Here is a 20,707-nt window from a genome sequence, read left to right as displayed (position 1 = left end):
ACTCGAAGCCCGCTTTGAAATTCTGCCCCGGTCGACCGAACCTTTTTTCTGTTACAATGTCGCTTTTAGATACACGCTGGAAGTTTGATATTGAAAAAAAAAGGAAAAACGAAAGCGGTTCGCCGAGGATTGATGGGCGAGAGTTGCACCCCGCGGGTACAGCGCATCGGTATTCGGCGCAGAGTGTACGATTGAACATCAATATACGTTTTACCCTCGTCCGGCCTTGGTCACGCGGAGGAAGCACGATCGACGCGGAAAAACGGCCAACAATAAGTGGCTGCTGCCATTAGTCTTGGTAACCGTTATGGCACGAAGCGTACGATCGAACTTTTTCAAACGTCCCAGAATTTAGTTCGATTCAATTTCTAGTAATTTCAAGTAATTCCTGCGCGTCGTTTCTTCAATTGAATAGTTTTGACAGAAATTGAGTCCCCGGTGGTTGGTAATTACTGCTTAAACCTTTGATGTCAGTCGATTTCAGGTAGTTAGCATAGTCAGTCAGCATAGAACCAAATTTTGAAGTGGTAATTGTCACAAATTGTCAGAAAAACGACGAATTCTTCCTATGTCAATACAAATAAAATAAAATTCAAAATGTCTCTACGTTTCCATTTCGAACTTCAAAAGAATGAATAAGATAGGTGACGCTTGTCATTGTACATAAATGCATAATCTACAGGTACGAAGATACGAAATCTGGCGTCAAGAAGTTAAATTTCGAAAATTATGTATGTACATAAATATTCGTATTTCTAATCTTACATATATTTGAATATAATTGAGAACTATAGCTGTGACAAATAAATCGAAATATAAACTTTACATTTTACATTATACCCACGGTAGAGCTTTTCAACTTTTAAATACAAAAGTATAAATTACATTTCAATTTTTCGTCTCTCTTTCCTATATGTTTATATTTATATTCAAGAACGAATAAAAAGTATACGTTTGATCGCAAAATGAAAGTTACCCTCGCGATTAATTAAATAAATTACCAGCGACCAGTAAACGTACAGTTTCTTTTTGTCCGTGTTTAATTCCAGCTCGCACAACGCACCCCGCATAAATAATATAATTCACAACGGAAACGAGTCGTTTCACTCGTCACGCCGTGAACGCGTCTGCGTTCACAGCGCTAATTGTTTTCCAAATTAATTCGTATTCTCTGACATGCAACAGATCAAAGTGTAGCAACGCTGCAAATAACCGGATTGGTTAATAACGTAGCTACAAATTAGTCAGATGGTTAAATATTTTCATTAACTGTTGAGTTGTCGTTGCTTTTCACAGTCGATTGGAACAACGGCCGCGATTAATTAACGATAACGATTAATGCTTTTCGTCGAATCGAACAACGATCGTTAGGTGATTCAACATTTTCGTTTATACAGACGTTCGTGTAATGGTCACTGGAAGAGAGGAAAGCCAAGTTGCTTGCCATCGTAGGAAAAGTTTATATTGGATTTCATATTTAATGCAACGCACACCGTTGCTACGAGGAAGCTCGCTTGCCAGATAAATTATTTATGTTGGAACGCTTTGTCTCTATCCGACGAACGAGGGTTGGCCCGCATCGACCGAGAATCAGGCACGAAAGAAAGAGGGAGAGAAAATAGGGGATGATCGTCGAGAGACTGCGATAAGCTTCCGATCTGAACGAAAACCGTCCATCCTTTGGGGAACGACTACGATGAAATCTTGCTGAGTCGATGGGTCAACGATATATACGAATGATATTAGGGAACGTGCCATAACGTCTCTCCCACGTTAAAAGTTCTACGCGTCGTTATTTTCATGCGAGCCTCGATTTTGCTAAATCGGTTAAATCCACAAATCAAGAAGTAGAGAAAATTCATGAAATTATATAAAACAAGCTAATTGTATAAATATATCTTAACACTGGAACTATCGATAGTTAACACGAAGTTATTTTTACCAAAACCAGTCAAAATGACTGGTCTTTAAAAAATACGTAATAATAGAATATTTGTATATTTATTGATTTCTTATTTTCTTACAGAAGGAATTCCATGTTATGTAGTACTTTTGGTATTATTAATTTATCTGGGTCCATGATTCCTAAACGAGGATTGACACATTAATAAAATTGTAGAACCAGACATTTTGATTGGTGTGGCATTTCTAGTGTTAGCATCTAGCGATCTGGCGATCGATCCGGAATTTTCCTGATAACTGATATCGTCATATCGAATGATACGCAGTAGATATTTTAAAAATGTGTGAGAAGTTGTACAAAACGAGGAAACTGGTTAATTGCGGTTCGATAAACAGACTGCAGGACCCTTTTACACTTTAACAAGTACCAGTCATGTTGACTGCTATTGGTATAAGTAGCTTTGATACAAAATTATTTTGAGTTTGAATACATAAAAAACAAAATAAAATTCATTATATTATTCTTTTAGTTATCGTTGCGAAAGTCACTATATCACTGCGGAAGAAAAATATAACATGAAGTAGGAATTTTAAAATAAAATTGTAAAACCAGTGAATTTGACTGATGTGGTAGTTCTAGTATTAAGAGGTCGGCACTAATATTGGCCTGTGAATAACTCATGTAAGTACTTTTAAAAAAGACAAAATCTGTTCAGTGATAGATCCAACTGTAAATAGCTTCTGTAAAACGACGTGCATGATACGCACGAGATATCGTGGTTCAAAATTACGTTAGGAACAGCGATAACGCGGTGGCCAGTCTGACGTCTGACGTAATAAGCAGTCGCGCATTCTGACGCAGACGCTCGCTTAACGATGAATATCCGAGGCTCGGTGACGTAATATTCTGACAGTTCGGAACTTTCTGAGATGTTGTTATAACTCTGCGTATACAAGTTTCAACGATATTGTCCCTAAAACTTGCCCGTTTTAGGTATTTGCATATAACAGTACGGGAACAGAAAAATCGCAACTGATGGTGGAAGTCATAAAAATCACAGGATCGTTAACGGACGCGTTAATTGTTCGTCAGAGAAATGCATGAATTATTATCTGCTGAAGAGATGATACGTTGAAATGAAACGACTCGCGTCTATAAGGACTTAATCGTCTCGTGCATATCAACTCGCAATTTCACTTCATACCTTTTCACGAGAGAAAAAGTATGAGGAAGATAAAAGGGCGATTAAAAAAAAGAGGTGTAAAACATCGAACAAATGAAGAAAGTGAACGTGACGTTAAAATGAATTTTTATGGGTTCATCGCGATTCGCAGGTCACTGTTGATCAATCTCTTCTTCGGCTGCTTCGCCTGAAGAGCATATATAAATATTATAACAAAGGATTGATATTCTTCGAAAGTGACGTCGATTAACCTGGCGAACACGTTAACTGCTGCGCAGACTTTATATATTTTGGCCTAAGGGCCACGATAGATTTAAATATACCATTAACTTTCTCTGACAATATTATTTAGATCATTCATGTCGTTGAACATTTTTTAGTTCGTGAAATTTATCTTATTTTAATCGTATTAAAAAATTTAGTAAAAGAATCACCGATATCCACCGTAATAGCCAACGCATTAATCAGTTAATAGTTAATAGACCGCAAGTGCTTCGACTGCGAAGTCGAATTCAATATTCTGTGGCATTTCATGCGAGCTCGTATCTCCACCGGATTGAGCTCCTCACCGTGTTTTAAACAGATTAGACAGAGAATCGTTATCCATTAAATATGCTAATATTTCTGAACGGTTCCTGGAAACTCGTCGCTTCGATTTATTTAATTTTCTTAGATTCGCGATGAGATGTCTTATATACGTTATATTATAATATGTGTTCTAGCTTCGACGATTAATTTGCACAAACGTGAGAATCGAATACCGATCGTTAGTATACAGTGTTGCACGATTACACGAACATAGTCTCGTAGTTTTCCTTTCTGTCGAGCCGTAAACAATGGGAACGATTCTCACGCAAACGATGAATGAGGCCATCGATAATGAATTATAATTCATCGATAATCACCTCCTGTTCATTTGATATTAATCAGGAAGATAAAATTAAAACGATTCTTGACTCGGTTTCTTCCAAATATTTATTGATTTGTCCATTCAGTTGGGTTATTTTGAGAAATTTTACATCGCATTGATTTACATCTGTTAAATATATCTTCATCCAGGAACTATTTCAGTTGATTGACTGTTTACGAATATAAATAGAAACAGCGATGATCAGCTAGATTATGTACACTAAATTAATTGTCAATTGAATGAAGATTTATTTAATATTCAAAATCGATTTGCTCAAAAAAACACGTTAAACAGAAAATAGTCTGTTTTATATCTTTGATCTATCTTAATATCAGAAATCTTTTTCTTTTAATTTGTATCACACTTTCAGGATCATCGTGCATTCAGGCACCTCAGATTGCATGGAAAGATACCGTAGAAATTCCTGTTCCTTTTTGGGACATGGAACGAACTTATACAAACTTTTACATCAACCACAAAAATATTCCCTTGAACAAAATCCAAGTTTTAAAAAATTCAACACCATCTCTCGCCTAATGATCAGACGTCCAACTACAAGCGCAGCAAGTATGATTGATAGTCCGTCCGTAAGTAACAGTAAATCTTCATTTCCAATTCCCGGATCCTATAGTATGAACGACGAACGTACACCTTCAATAGTTCGAGCAACTTTCTACTATTTATCTTTGTCCGCGAAAACTTTTGTCACGCCACGTAGAAGCATATTTCGATCCCGCTTCGACGTTGAATGATTCTACTGAATCGGTTCTCCGATACGGTAGCACGAAAACGAGCGGCAAGCTCGTTTCCGCGAGAATGTCGATTGGAATCCAAATCCTCTGGTTAGCGAAAATCAGCTGGCGCCGCAAGCACGAGCGACGCGTGTTCGCTCGACGAGCGTGACGCGCGCTTATGACGCGGTCAGCCAACCATACTGATATTTCGTGGCAATGACAGAGCCGCTCGTTGTCGCTCGGAAACAGACGGATACCGTGCCGCGTTCGAAACACCTAACAATTTGTAGTTCGGACACGAATATGCGTCAGTGCGAAGAAATTGATGGCGCGCTCCGATCGAATCGGAGGACGATTCTAGGTTCTTTAAATTGCTTAGCGAGGTCGCAATATATTTTTCGAATTAAAGGACGTATATACGCGGAACTATCGGCGCGCTAATCGATTTATTGCTCGATTAAAATGTGAGTTGACAATTTGTGTTGCAATTTTGCTGTAGTGACACGAGTTTGGGGTTATGTAGGTATCTATGTACAGTTATATTGTATTTTATTAGTATTCTGTCGTGTATTTATTGTATCTTACTTTATACACGTATCGCTGTAGTAGTGTATGTATTTTGTCAGTAGTCTGTAGGCGTTTGTGTGAATTCACATTTTTATTAAATGGAACCAAACTGGATACTCGCTTCTTCTTCGAATTTTATTACATCGAATATCTTATTTTGAATTTCTAAGATTTTCTAATCTATAGGAGAAGTTCATCGATTAAGGAATCGTGAATTAACGAGATACAATCTCCTCCTCGTAAGTAAATAATATTCTAGGTTTAAAATAAAATGTTTGCTGAGATCTTCAAAATTGTACGTGCCAAATTCGATTTTATTTCAGTAAACAAGTTAAAATTAAAACAGAAATTCATTAACGACTGACCTAAAAATTTAATAGGAAATGAACAAATATTCTATTCACTCTCAAACTTAAAACATTTGTTAACGACGCACAAAACACGATAAAATAAAAAATAACTCAGAGTATATCAGGCTTAAAAGCACAAAAGAATCATAAAGCAAGAGTAGTTTACATTATAATTACAAATTCCTACGTATGCCTGCTTAAAGATCTCTGGTTGAAGAGCCTCGTAACATAGGTTCCCCAGTAACTGTTGGTCGAGGTCGATTATCAAGTAGCTCCGGACGTTCCAGGCAGCCCGAGGCCGGACAATAAACGGCCGCAACTACTTTCTCCCCGTGTCTGACCTGGGCCGCCGCTGATTACCGTCGGGCAACGAGCAACAGTAGATTATTACGACAGAGTAATCTTCATTGTCTTTACGTGGGGAATTATACAAATAGTCGTGGCCAAGCCGCGAATATACAAGCGAAGTGCAGCTTCGCGGTCGGTGAAAGAAAAAACGAAAGTTTCTACTACGGTTGCGCCGAACGAGCTTCGCTTTACCAACGCAAATAAACTCAAGGTAGAAACGTAACAATAATGGTAACGTTGGTCTAGTGTATAATTAGGTTCACGTTACGTGTTACACGATGGTTGCACACCACGGTTTTTCGCGACATGTTTGCAAATATTTTAGTACTACGAATATCCAACTTTCTACGCCCGTATGCGAATTTCCAGCTTGCACTCTATTCCGTGTTTTTATTTCGTTTTGCGGAAATTTTTGGGATCTTGTTGTAACATCGTTACAAAACAAACATACGTCAGCGGTGCAATCGCGACGTAATTGCTACGAGGTTACAGCGCTTAAAAACATATTCTTAAAAGCATATCGTCGAGTTTATCATGAAATGTTTGCAACATTATTACAAAAAAAAAAGAAGATTTCTATGGTAGTATTGCAAGAATAAAATCTTTTATTTATGATGTGCTATGTTATAAGTTCCTTGGAAAATTATTGTTGCGACTGAAGAAAGATATATTTTTGCTATTCTATAGTAGGATTACAACGACATATCCTTGAAACGGTGTCACATAGAAATTAGTTTAGAACAATTCGTGAAATTGTTAGAAAGCACAAGGACGATTTTAAGCACACGAAACTATTCTACGTGACCGGATCTTTCAAAGTAATGCTACACGCGATTCGAAACGATTTGATTGATGTTCTCGAGCAACTAGACTGTACTGATTGCACCAGGAAAGTCGTGCTTGCGCCGATAAACCTTCGATCATTGAAATCGTGTTTTGCAGTTCGTGGTTGCGGTCAAACGGGGGATTTACTAGTAACAGAAGGACAAAGGAACCTAGTGAAAAAAAGCGCACAGTACAAGCGGCCAATTGCGCTTCCGATCGACTACGATTTATTCAAACCTTTAAATTCACTAGAAAACCGATTCTCGGAGAATGAATGAAACAAACGAGTGAGAGAAAAAGGCTGGTTAAACAATTACTAACGTTTGTAACGTCACTTTTATTGGATTTCAGGAACGATCTCAATAATTGGCATATAGAAGTCTCGACGCATCGATATTAACGATCCTTCAAGATCCCGACATTAAAGAATGCACGAGGGAAAGGGAAAATCGTCGCGCTAAGGATGGGGAAATAGGTCAGGGGGCAGAGGTCAGGCGCAGAAAAGAAAACGGTCATGGCTGCCTTCAGCCCTCCTTTTCTCTGCTCGCCGCGTTCCTCCTTTCGCGTACGATCGATCGTTACAACTCCTAGTTCTCCCTTTCGTCTTCCTTTTCGCACTCGATTTGTCATTCGAGATTCCTAAACCAGCCGGAGAACCGCGCGTCGAAATCGCTATCGTACATCAAAAAACGTACAACGATCCAAGCAAATCGCTAATCCGCGCTGAATCAGCGAAACACGATGGACATTTTTCAACTTGTGAGAAAACGATTGAAGGATTTATAATTCAAGTTTTAATACTGTGGTAATCGGCTGGTTTGGAGTAATAACTTTCACCAATGGTTAGCTGTTTTTGTAAAGAATTAATGAAATACGGCTTTCGTTATGTCTGGTACAATACTTTGAATATTTTATTTTCATATCAGCTGCTCAGGATTGATTATCTTCATAAATCCAAGAGTAAGGGAAAGTATGTTGAATGTTGCAGTTTTTTAGGAACTTACTGTGGAAGTAAATAGTTTGTTTTCTTGAAACGATCGATACTAATTACGTATCCGGAGAATGAAATTCAGAAACTTACGAAAGGTGGAGTTGATCAGTTTGGCTTTTATTTATTGTATATTGCAGATTGCAAAACGTAACGTGACTTTATCAAATCTAGTAGTAATCGTACATTAATAGTTAACACTCGTGTGACCTGTTTCATGGAGTTAATTCGTCTAGAAAGTTTCCATGCAACACCACGATATTCCATAAAACAACGTTTTCTCTCGTCAATCAACGAACCGAGCTATTCACCGTATAAAACTCCCATGTTTCTCGCTAAAACTTCCGGGTCCTTTAATTACCTTCCAAACTTACTCTATTCACTTCAAAGATCCTAAAGCGAACGAACGCCAAAAAAGTTTCTGTAAATAGCGGAGCGGCGAAAGGCAGCTTTTCACGAATTATCGAACGTTACATTGTCCAACGTCGGCATCGTCTCGCTAATTGCCGTAGCTTGCGATCCGGTTCTCCTTCTACGGAAAACCTACCTTAATGAAAGAGGAAAGCAGATTCTCAAGCGTCGCTTCCAGCCGGTCAACTTGTCCATCTCGCTTTTTGACTCTCAGCGACAAGGAGAGGTTCATGCGCGCGGAGTTAACTCGACGATAACGAACAGCGGTCGAGTTAAGTTCGACGATGGCGCAGTGTTAATTGGTCGATCCGACAGCAACAGACGAAGAGAGCGAAACAGACGACGGGAGATCGCGAAGGGCGAAACGAAACTTCGCCGGCGATGTCACCTTACAATTTACATTTATTTCAATGCTGCTCTTCCAGTCGAATCGTTACGGGCAGCATCCGCGTGCGCGCTGTTGGAATCGTAAACGCGATCCTCCGGCATTCGAGATTCCAAGCCCGACCTCCGCGTGAAATTCAATTGGCTAACTTCGCCGGAGACGTTTAACGAAACGCGCCAGAGGTGCTTGCTAATGTACTGTCTACGATCGTCGTTCCTTGCGTTGCTTACGTTGTTCGTCGATATTTTTCTCAATGTTGACAACTTCTTTGTTTTAAGAAATTATATCTAACAGAGATACGTATTGTTGTATTTACCTCATTTATATCAAGTCGAAAGGGTCGATGCAATCATAGAGTTAAGAAAAGAAGTGTATTCTTAAAAGAGTAAAAATCAGTGTTATTGTAGTGACAATACGTGCAAACACAGTTTTATTATTTTACCTTACGTTTACTGGATAAAAACTTGTCTGCGGCACAATGCTTTGAAAAACGGGTTTTGATCGTGCATCTACTCGAATTTTAATTTAACGGTTGAACGTATGTTTTCACGTGCCAGAGGATAAAGACCCACTAGTCGAAGGTTAACAGTATACATACGATAATTGTATACATACAAACGGTTGTTGAAAATTTAAACATCAAACGTGCTCGTTTTCATGATTTATGTGCGACCATGTATATTGGAAAGGTGACGACGTTTCTGTCGTTGCGTGAAGTCCGTGCTCGACGATACCTCGAGCAGCAACTTGTCGATCGATCAAGACGCTCGATAAATCTCCGAGGCAGCCTTGAAAACTCCTCCGCTTCGTTTCCTCGTCGTGAACGAAACGGAGGCGTTTCTTCGTTCGATTTACATAGCCGTTTCCCTCGTTGTATAATAGCATTCGTGATCCACCGCTATAATTCTCCCGTCGAGAAATAGTCGAAATAAAGAATATTATTCTTGCACACCTCGTTCCATCGATGGAATTGGATTCTCGCGCTGATTCGACTTCGATCCGAAAATTCCATCTTCCGGGATCGTGTCTATTCTTGCAGAGCTCCTGTGATCAAATCGATTTGATAACCGGATAGAGAAATTTGATCCGGGAACTATCACGGAAAAAACGTAATATTTCCACGTTTGAAATCTTCAGCGCTTCTTACAATTGTAATCGTGTAATTGATATAATAATTCTAACATATCCAACACTTCATAGTAACTTTTCGAGTGAAAAATAGAAGCAAAGAACAACCTTTTTCATTAACGCAATTTTAACTTTCGCGAGATTATTCCGCAAAGAATAAATTGAATATTTGTTTCGATTTCTCAACTAGGTGGCGATCAGTTAAATTGCAACTGTTCGGTTGCGAATCTTGAACGATATTAACGCTCAAGGTGAATGGAGGTTCAAGATTTCAAGTATGCTTGTGATTTGAACGTTTGTTTAAAGTATTCAGTATAAACGTAAGAGTATGAAACGTCAGAAGTATGAAACGTAAGTAAGACAGGTTAAGCGTAAGCGAGAGCGTGTTGAACATAAATCCTTTCTCGAAGCGGCCGATGCTTACATTCTAGGTGTCGGTCTAGGGGAAGGGTTTTCATCAACGTTTCCTATGAGATGGGAATCTGTGTGTCTATCCAATCCTGTGACTGTCTAAATGTCTCGCAAGTGGTGCGTCTGGTGCGTACCTGGTCGAGGGTGCGTAGGGTAACGTCCCATTAGCGACATTGTTCAATGGTCTGTAGTTCGATGTAGTTGAAGTTTATGACAGATCGTTCGCTATTGAGCGGACCCGTCGAGCGCTTAAGATGCTAATCAAGTTGTCGTCGTGGTCCAAGTTGTAGACCTTATAATGCGCAATGTGGAAACTTCTCAAAGATACCAAATGAGCTGTCCGTATCGTAAATCGAGGATAATCTTGTATCTTCAATAGTATTAAAATGAAATATTTAGAAACTATCTATATTTTAATAAACCATAATATAGATTAATAATACCAGAGTAAATTTATTGTGCTCGTAAACATCATTCTAACTATCCAGAAAATAGAAAAGTTTTCGAGCAGACAAAAATATCGTTAAAACGGAAACAACGAAGGAACAACTCGTTGTCCCAACATTGAATCGCGTCGGAGGGTCGCCAAAACGCTGGCCGTGTTCCGACGTGGATGTTAACGTCGCGCTAATCACGCGTAATGCGGAATTAACGGGACGGGCACGCGCGCTCATCCACGAGAGCGACGCCGGCCGCCGCGACGGTGCTCGTGAACCGTGGTGAAACGGCGTTCGACGTTAATGTTGAATACGATTTGGCCGGACCATATATCAAAATACCCGTCGATGGAACCACGCCGGAGCCAATCCATGCCAGAAACCACCGCGCTTGCGATCGCTGTTCAACGATGCTCCAAAATTATACTAGAAATTATCATCCCGATCCGGCCGCGTACAAAGGCCTCGGTAAATCCCGCTGTCCAGAGACCGCGCGCCCGGCTAAAAATCATTTTATTAATGGTATGTTAAGCGTTATTTATTGGTCCCGCTCAATCTGGCACCGTTGATCCTCCTCCACGTACAATTGCGGCGATAATGTATACGTGATACCATGCCGGTATGGGATAATGGCTTTGCACGAGTTCGATGAGTTTTTAGTACAATGGATGAAAAATATATCGACACACTCTCTTCTTTTTTAGAATATCTTTACATATTATGATCTTTACATATTTAATATATCTTTGCATCACTTTAATATGTAAAGATATTTAAAACAGGAGAGCGTGTCAATACTTTTTTGACCCATGGGACATGCTCGAGAAAGGTGAGTTGGAGATAAAGGGGAAAATTGCTTTTTAGGTATTGAGTTCTTTGTAGAGGTTCAGTGTACTAACTGTGTTTCGTGGGGCGAAAGATTAATTTATGTATGAGGTTGCTGAGGGATAATTTACACGCACTAGACGATGTTTCATATTTTATATTTCATTGAAAGCTTGAGAACGTTGATTTAATATGAGTAGAGTAATGTTTGATTTTGTGTCTATATGAAGTTTTTATCCAGCTTTTAAATTTCAAAATATAATCGTTATTGTATGAATATTAGTAACTTCGTTTAGTAGGTATATTATTATTATAATTATATTAATATGTATTATAGCATAGTTTTCATTGTATAAATAGTATAAATTAGTAAGTATATTCGAGTACCCACGTAGACAATCGTAAGGATGGATAAATGTTTTTATTGCATGTACATTTATAAGTACATTATTTTAGTACAGGTAAACGAAGCAAAGTATGGAAAACTAAAACTATGCAAGGAACTACACAAAGAAATTAATCGATTAAATCATGAATGAGAGAAAATTCGATATAAAACTAAAATAACCGATAGAAATTATTTTCTCGACAGTATTCATCAAGCGATTTATCGAAGAAAATTACCGAGTCTTATTTCGAATTAATTAACGATTGGCACACGAGGAAAGTCAAACCTTTTCCCTTTAATTTCTTTAATTTCATTTCATTTCATAAGTATTTGATTAATATTCAGCGTGTTTTCAAGAAATCAATAATTACTTACGCTCATAAGTCCATTCATCGAAGATGACGTAAATTTGAAAAACAGTGTTTTTAACATCGTCACTTTCCTGTAGTTTTTAATTTAGGAAATTGATCAAATCGTTTTCGAACGGCTGGTATAGTGGTTTTTGCGCGATCAGCCTGTCAGCGACTGCCCACTACTACTTACATGAATCGTAATTTACGAGGGAAAAGAAAATTTCACAAATAAAGAAACTCGCGTTAATCTTCTAAGTTTCCAAAATCGAGGACGAGGTTGGCCAAATCTCGTCTTTAACCTCCTGTATTCTGTGCTTCCTTTAATAAAATGATTTGTATAGAATATCACCATAAAAAATTTCCAAACACATTCGAAATTAGTGTACTTCTCACGTAAACTGATCTTACACTCGACATAGAAATTCAAAGCTAACCCAACATTAGATGAGACATTCCAATAGCTCGTTTAAAAAAAATCTTGAAGAGCTCTAGATTTCGACTTATCAGAGAAAATTGCCGAGTCTCGTTTCGAATTAATTAACTATCGGCACACGAGAAAAATCAAACTCTTTCCCAACTGGGCAATTCAAAGGCCGCGATATGGTCGGGCTACGAAATTGAATTACAATGGTTAAAAGCGACTTCACAAAAGCTAGATGGCGTTTTCCCTGGCGAGCAATAGCGCCACGTTTCAAAGCGGTCGCGCGTGCCAGCGATCGGCCTTTAATCGGTAATTTCCAACGGTTAATTAACGCTCGATGTATAACGTCTGTGCCTTGTCAATAAATAAAGCTCGGCCGACGCCGGCTAGAGGGCCGCGATCGAGGTCGAGCTTCGTATCACTGGATTTATTCGTCTCGACTCATCGACCGGTACGCGATAATGTCATTTTATTTTACTCGGACCGATAATCTATCGTACATTGCGAAACCATGCTCGTCTGGGACAAAACATCGTCAGTGACACAGCATAATTAAACTGCGAATTATAATTATCGTGTATTTTATTTTGCTTTCAGTTTTATAATATAAATCTTTTGATTATGCGACGCAGCTTGTCACACTGATGATCATAACGATTAATGCATCAGTGTTAAGGTGTACAATTGTAGAAATTGTTATTGTGATATTATTTGTAGCGTTTGTTATTCTACAATTACTACTATGGGATTTTAAGAGTTTAATGCAAAAGGATATAAACAGACAAAACGTCCAAAATATAGTAATCGTCGTAATTGCATTTCTTCAAAATAAGAATTTCTATAAATATCCACAGTTTAGTAATAATACAGTAACGTACAATATTTTGGAAAACGGAGAGATGGGATGACTGGAATTTGATTGCGGTGAAGGATGCCTGTAACTGAATTTGGGATACTCTGGTTATGGTTATTTATTGTTACATTTGCGGTGAGAATCCGTCCTGTCTCGTTAAATATTCCAACAGATATTTACATCTGTCCCTTCTTCTATTATAAATTTCCATTCATAATTTCATAAAGCATAACAACTTAATGGTTGGAAAGATAATAGAATTGAACCAAAGATGCTGTTTATATCAAACAAATTAATAAACTAGTGAATATTCCTCTCATTCTTCCAGAAAGATCATCTCGCGAATTTTACCAGCATTGTTCATATTTAATGTAATCTTTTAATTTGGAAAAATCGAATAGCAAATAAATAATGTATATGAAAAAATTCATGCATAATACACAAATTTAATTAACATATTCAACCTTTTCAAACAAAGGAAAGAACATCATTTCGAATAATATAAAAAATCGAACTATATATTTCACGCTGGAATCCGTGTAATTAAATAACATGAAACTGCAACCATTCCAACAGAACAGTCAGCATGAAAAATTTCCTCGAATCGAGCGTTAACGATGCTGTTATTTCGCGCATCGCGATGCGGCTGCCGCCTCGGAAGCGATTAATCGACGTAGAAACGAACACTTGAGTCTCGTGAATCGTTCTCGTCACCCTCTCTGCGCGGCTGCTCGCTAACACGTATGCCATTAGGTACATATTACCTAACCACGCGAATGTATGGCAACCGTGTTCGTGTGTATACGCACGCACACGCGTGGAGAAGTCGAGAATAGAGCGGTGGGTGCGAGGTCGAATGACGTCACTCGTTCGATGTTCCATCAAGTTCGTGGGCACGCGGCTCTATTCTTTCCTCGGGACTTGTGCAACGACGAAGCGGCGAAGCGAACGTTCAACGCGATAAATACGGCGCTGACGGTGCACGTTTCTGCCCTTTCGTATGCCAGTCAATGAATTTATTCGCGAAGGATTCCTCACGAATACGCCGTGTCCGTTCGAGTTCCACGCGTAGGCGTTTCAAACTTCGGGAAAGGTTTCCTTGCCAATAATTGCAACGATCGTTCTCCATCTCCGGTAAATAATATATTACCGTACCATAAGTTACAAAACCTTCGAAATAATTAACGTTTCTTCGTCTTCTACAAGTCATGTTCAGTGGAAAGTGAACATTCGACTAGTTACCAGAGGAAATGTTTATGAATACGCTATATGCGTTATAGAAATTTTTTTTGAATTTCATTGACATTGTAATGAGATACGATTATCGTGGTTATACTGGCAATGTATAAAACGAACCTGAAAGTGTCTATAGATATTACTACGCACGTATTATGCACGTATTGTTGATAAAAAATTACAGCATAAAGAATGTACGTAAACATGCCAGTAACGCTAACGATCGTTTCATTAAATATTGTATCCTTCTAGTAATGATATTGAATAATCGACTGTTCCAATACTTCGATGATTTTTGCGAAGTGTACGCTTGCAACAAGTATCTGGTAACTTTTATATAGATTTTCAGATTCACTTCAAATTTTACTAATATAGTCGTGATTATTGCGTTTCGATATAGTGCCGATGAAATTTCAAACTGCTTTAAATAACACATGCAATATATGTATACATAGAAACATTTCCGGGAGTTACGATGGTATTGATTAAACGTAATTTCTTTGTTCTGTTAGCCGATGTGTTATCGAGTTAACATCATTGGTATTTCCATCGGCTCGAATAGTTTGAAAAGCGTTTTTCGTTATTTTTGACAAAAAGCTTGTATCTGTATCATATACAAACATGACAGATACGCACCAGATCCATCGAGCTTCAGTCAAACTTCTATTCAAGCTTGCCTGTTATTTTTAAAATCGATTTTCATCGATACCATATACCGAGAAAAGTTATATGCACAGGAATTTTCGTTAGTATTTTTCACAGAGGAGTATCTCTCTTTGGATTCTAAGTTCTTAGAAATTTCTATTTAATGGAAACTATTTTAATCGATAAATCTATATCAAATACCATCTATAAATAGTATTCTATTCCAATCTCCTCCATCTTCTATATTCTAGCAGACATAAAATGGATTTAACTCTTCAGCCGCGGGCGATTTTCATGTTTTTCTACTTTCTACAAAATTGCGGACGAAATATATCTTGTATAAGTTTGAAAATATCTTGTATAAGTCCATCACTAGGGGGTATTCAATGCGATATAAAAAAATCGGAAAAGTGAAGGAGAAGGAAATATTTTTGTTTATTAACGTACAACTTGCAAACAACGTGAAATTATCGAAATTAACGGAATATGTGAAATAGATTTCACCGGTTGAAGCATTACCTTTATTGACAATGACAATTGTCTTGTAAATTCGTTCAAAATCGAGGAACGTGATACATATATGAATCTACTTCTTCGTAATAGGAAAATACACGATGGCGCAATGTCCGAGAAAAGCCGCAGGTTCCCAACAGTGCGTGCGGGGCAGATGGTTCACCAGGTGATCGCCATAAATTGTATCCCAGCAACTATAGCGAGCTTCGAGAACGTTGATTTCGAATAGCACCGCAAAGCCAAGGACTTCAACGATCGGGGCTCGTTAATCATCGTCTGCGCTATTTTACAATCGAAGGATCATTGACGCCTATTCTTAAACGTTAGCAACATTTCTCATAAGGCAAATCGAAGGTAATGTGATATACTAATTCTCGATGTTCGAGAAGGTTTCGCCGTTTGCCTTTTGATTTCTTTAGAGAAACTTCAGCGAACGTTAAATGCTCGTTATTGCAACAACGTAGTAGATTATGTAATATTGAGATGTTCTATGTAATTTGTGCTTAATAGTCCTCAGTCTGACTAACTTAAAGCGAAATTAGAATAGAATCTAGAATCTTTTTGCTAAAAGTATGAACTGTTTTTATTGAATCAACTCGATATACAGTGCAAACCAATAGGTTAACATATTCGCTATATACATATGTATGTATGATATGAATACGAATCAGCACATACTTTTAGATGTTGCATATGGTATCGAATTCATTGTGGAACGAAGAACTAAAAGTCACGAAATTGTAGAAAAGTGTCATATCAATTTATATTAAATACACAGGTGAACTTTCACAATGTACAGAAAAGTATTGTGTGAAAACTCTTTGTTAACATACAACATTACAGGACCCGTAAATAGGGACGAATGAATAATGTTAATAACAGCGAAAATCGTTTTCGCAGTGAATGTGTTCAAGCGATAAATATGTACACAGAATGACAGGTATAGATACATGGTAACAGAAATACCAAAAATATCTAAAAGTATTGGTTCATGTTTATCCGCAAAAGAATTGTAAAAATGTCGACGAGTCGTTTCGCAACAGCGATTTCGTAAAACAGCTTTACAACAGCGGTTCAAAATGGACTGACTGAAATCCGAAAATAGATTCCGACAGGCGCGATAAGATAGACATCGACAGACCGAGCTTGTATTCGAAGGAAGTCAGATACAATAAGCATCAACCGTCGATATTCTCGTTTGACGACGATGCAGTCGAGAGAACGACTTGTTTCGTGAAAAGCCACAAAATCGATCAGCTTCGGCTTTTAATGGCGTTTCTGTTGCGGTAAAACATGGAAAATCAGGATTGTGAAAGCTAAGAAAAGTTTATAGAATTCTTTGAGCGTGTAGTAGAAATAAGGAGAACAGTGATCGAGTCATACTCGTTCGATAATTTCGTTTCTTTGCGTGGTCATAATTTTTCCCGTAAATCGAATATCGATTTACTAATCCGCGACTCTATCGCGTTGTAAAAAATTGCCAACGTCCGATTCCATTCTCTCTTTATGTTCTTTTTCGTTCTCTAATGGTACTCGAATGAAGGATCCGTTCTTCACGAAGATTTCTCTTTAATGAAATTGAAGGCTAATACAGAATTTGGATCGCTTTGAATGTGACCGAAGTTGGAGGATTTTAGCGTGAAATTAGGTACTCAAGCCTCAAAGGAAGTAACCAGGAACCTCGATAGATGAAGTAGCCTCGCAAATATTTGTTTTAGAGAGAACGAACGTTCCACGACGCTTCGAAAGACCAGTGTGAGTCACTTTGAAACCACTGGTAGCCGTATAATGGATGCTTTATCTCTTCGAAAGAACTTTTCTCTGGAAGCTAGTTTTGCGTCAAGCGTAATTTTTAAAGTCATTTCTATTGCAAACTAAAAAATTCACTAAATCAAATCAAGTGGATTTCACGTAGAGGATAGTTTCAATTGAAAAGAAGCACTAGCTTTTGCTGATCAGCAAAAGTGATTTAAGCAAGCAATCGACTTTCTCATAATCTAAAGAGATTTACTGATTATTACGACTCATAAGTTGCCTCTAATCGTTATTACATACAATGAAGATATTTGAATATTTATCAAAGAAAACTGTTATGAACAAATCATGTGTTGCACTAAGTATCTTATAGTTTTCTTTCAACTTTAACGCAAACATTTTCATTTATTAACATTAACATCGTCAAGTTTGTTTCAAACTTTATCGGTATAATCAAGATAGTCTCATAAAAACGCTGATAAAATTTCGAAATGTTTGGTATAATAACACATATAATATAAACAGAAATGTATAGAAAGTGTTCAAATACTTTCGTGAGCCTCTGTATATTCGTGTAAATAAATAATATATTGTTTGGAATTGGAAGAGAGCAGCCACCCTAACAATATCTTCAATTTTCTCCAACTTCCATTAATTATCAACATGCGAAACTTCTACTAACTTCTGTTCACTTCTATTCTTTCCACCGAGAAAAAAAGAGAGAATTCGATGGAAAAGGGAAGAGAGCAGAGCAAAACGGAAGAGCTTTCTGTCTAGTATGCGCCAGCCAGGGGATAATCCACGACTGAATCCGCGAGTAAACGACCTCCCGTATAAAGACCCGGTTCGAGCCACCCACGTTGACTCGTTGACTCTTGTTCCGCGTGGATTATGGTTTTTACCTTCGATCCCACGGACGACAATGCGTTTCTCGGTGAACGGTGTTGCTGGCCTGGAAATTCACGAGCGCCCGTTCTTATATTCTCTCTCCAACGAAGAAGAAGGGAGAGAAGGGATTACAATCAGTGTACGGGAAGAAATCGTAGATTGTGAGGCACGAGTTCTCGTGTAAACACCTTGTGAATCGTGGCACGCTTCTTGCTCGTCCTAGCTACATCGATCACTGTATTCTACTTCGCTTCTTGTGTGTAGTATTAGCGAATACAAATTCCAAAAGACCGAAATCGCTCAACTTTCAATTTTTGTTACACCACAGTGGAAATTTATTTAGCCGAACCCGTGCACAAATAGCTCATATAATAGGAATTTATTGATTCTGGTTTTTATGCAAGCTCGTATTTTTATGAACACGGCCAACGAAACATTTGTTTCACAATCTAAATAAAATCTACTTCCAATATTTCGGATATTTTTCCACACATTTTTCAACATATAAATTTGTTATGGATGCATGAACGTCCATAATCGACCAATTTTTTATTCATATCATAAAATTTCATATCGGAATAATAAAAATCAGCCCGCAGAACTTTATAATTTAACTTCACTGACTAAAATTTCTTACCAACAGATACAGTTCGGATAAATGAAATTCCACTATATTTGCTTTCTATTGTCGTTTCAAATTCCCACAAGGAAACTTGTTTTCGAGTAGATTTTTCTTGAGAAATCATGGTGAACGCGACGTTTGTAACTATATCAGCGACTACTTTGCGCGATCGATCACAGAAAACCTCGTGCGACGCAGAATCATGAGCCACGTCGGAAACGTGGGGCAACGACAGAAATAATTTTCCAAGCTTCTGCTTGTTGAAACTTTCGTTTCACGAGCAGGAATATAAATATTTCACGGCTGCCGTGAAAAACGATCGTAGATGCGAATTGCGCCGGAAACCTCTGAAGATACGATTTACACTTTTTCTTATCTCCATCTCGATCCACCGTGTCGACATTGTTCGCGTTAAGTGCTTAATAATCAACGAATAGGTACCGTTCCCTTTTTTCCGATCGAGCAAGAAGACGTAATTAACGATCGACTCGATAACGCCGAGTCGGTGGATTAAAGGTTAAAGGGATGGCGAATCGATCGGCCGCGATCTGGCGGGAACAGATCGGACACGCTGCTTGGATCATGGAAAAATCCAGTTCGTGACGGTGGATCTGAACGATCCACGATCTTCGATAAACTCGATCGTTTAACACGATCACGTGCTACGAGATAGAATGATCGGGAGTTACTTGCGCGATTACACCAAAGTATCTTGAAACAACGAGTCATTGTCCCCTTTTGAATTGCTCTGGTTTTGAGAAGAATGAAAATAATTTGCAAAAATGTGCTTAATATAAGTTTCTCAGAAGCGAAATTGAACAACATTCCACTTCTTATTAATTTCATAATTTCGTTTCATAAGTACTTGATTAACATCCAGCGTGTTCTCAAGAAACCAATTACCTACTTCCATAAGTTTATTCATCAAGAATGACGTAAATTTAAAAAATAGTGTTTTTATCTTCGTTACTTTTCTGTAGTTTTTAATTTAGGAAATTGATCGAATTGCTTTCGAATGGCTGGTATAGTGGTTTTTGCGCGGTCAGCCTGTCAGCGACCGTCCGCTGCTACTTACATGAATTGTAATTTACGAGGAAGAAGAACATTTCATGAATGAGGAGGCTCGCGTTAATCTTCTAAGTTTCCAAAATCTAGGTCGAGGTTGGCCAAATCTCGACTTTAATCTTCTGTATTCTGTGTTTCCTTTAATAAACAGATTTGTATAGAATATCACTATAAAAAATGTTCAACCACATTCGAAGTTAGTGTACGTAAACTGATCTTACGCGCGACATAGAAATTCAAAGCTAACCCAACATTAGACGAGACATTCCAATAGCTCGTTTAAAAAAAAATATTGAAGAGCTCTAGTAGGTTCCTGATACGCAGGATGGAGATCTTCAGTTCCTAAGGCGTCAAGAAAAAACAGATTCCCGAGAAAAGTTTCGAAACTAACAATAACTTACATAGCCAAAAAAGGACGAAGCACACCTACGACCATACTAAACACCCACTGATAACGATTCCGCGACGTTGAAGCTCGTCTCAGGGACCACTCTCGGTCGCGTCGGATGATTCATTACGCGAGCGTCCGATGAGAAGAAAGTTTAATTCCTCGAGTGGCGGGC

At 38.1% G+C, this 20,707-nt stretch overlaps 1 protein-coding gene across 4 annotated transcripts in view; it reads right to left on the bottom strand.

The window, feature by feature from the left end:
* LOC100747252 (mucin-5AC) overlaps nucleotides 1-20,707 on the bottom strand; it is a 333,661-nt gene that overhangs the window by 100,972 nt on the left and 211,982 nt on the right. The gene's annotated exons all lie outside the window — the stretch shown is intronic.

Source organism: Bombus impatiens, unplaced genomic scaffold (genome assembly GCF_000188095.3).
Source record: "Bombus impatiens unplaced genomic scaffold, BIMP_2.2 scf_0487, whole genome shotgun sequence".
Classification (NCBI taxonomy): Eukaryota; Metazoa; Arthropoda; class Insecta; order Hymenoptera; family Apidae; genus Bombus; species Bombus impatiens.
This window is presented reverse-complemented; position numbering and strand designations above follow the sequence as displayed.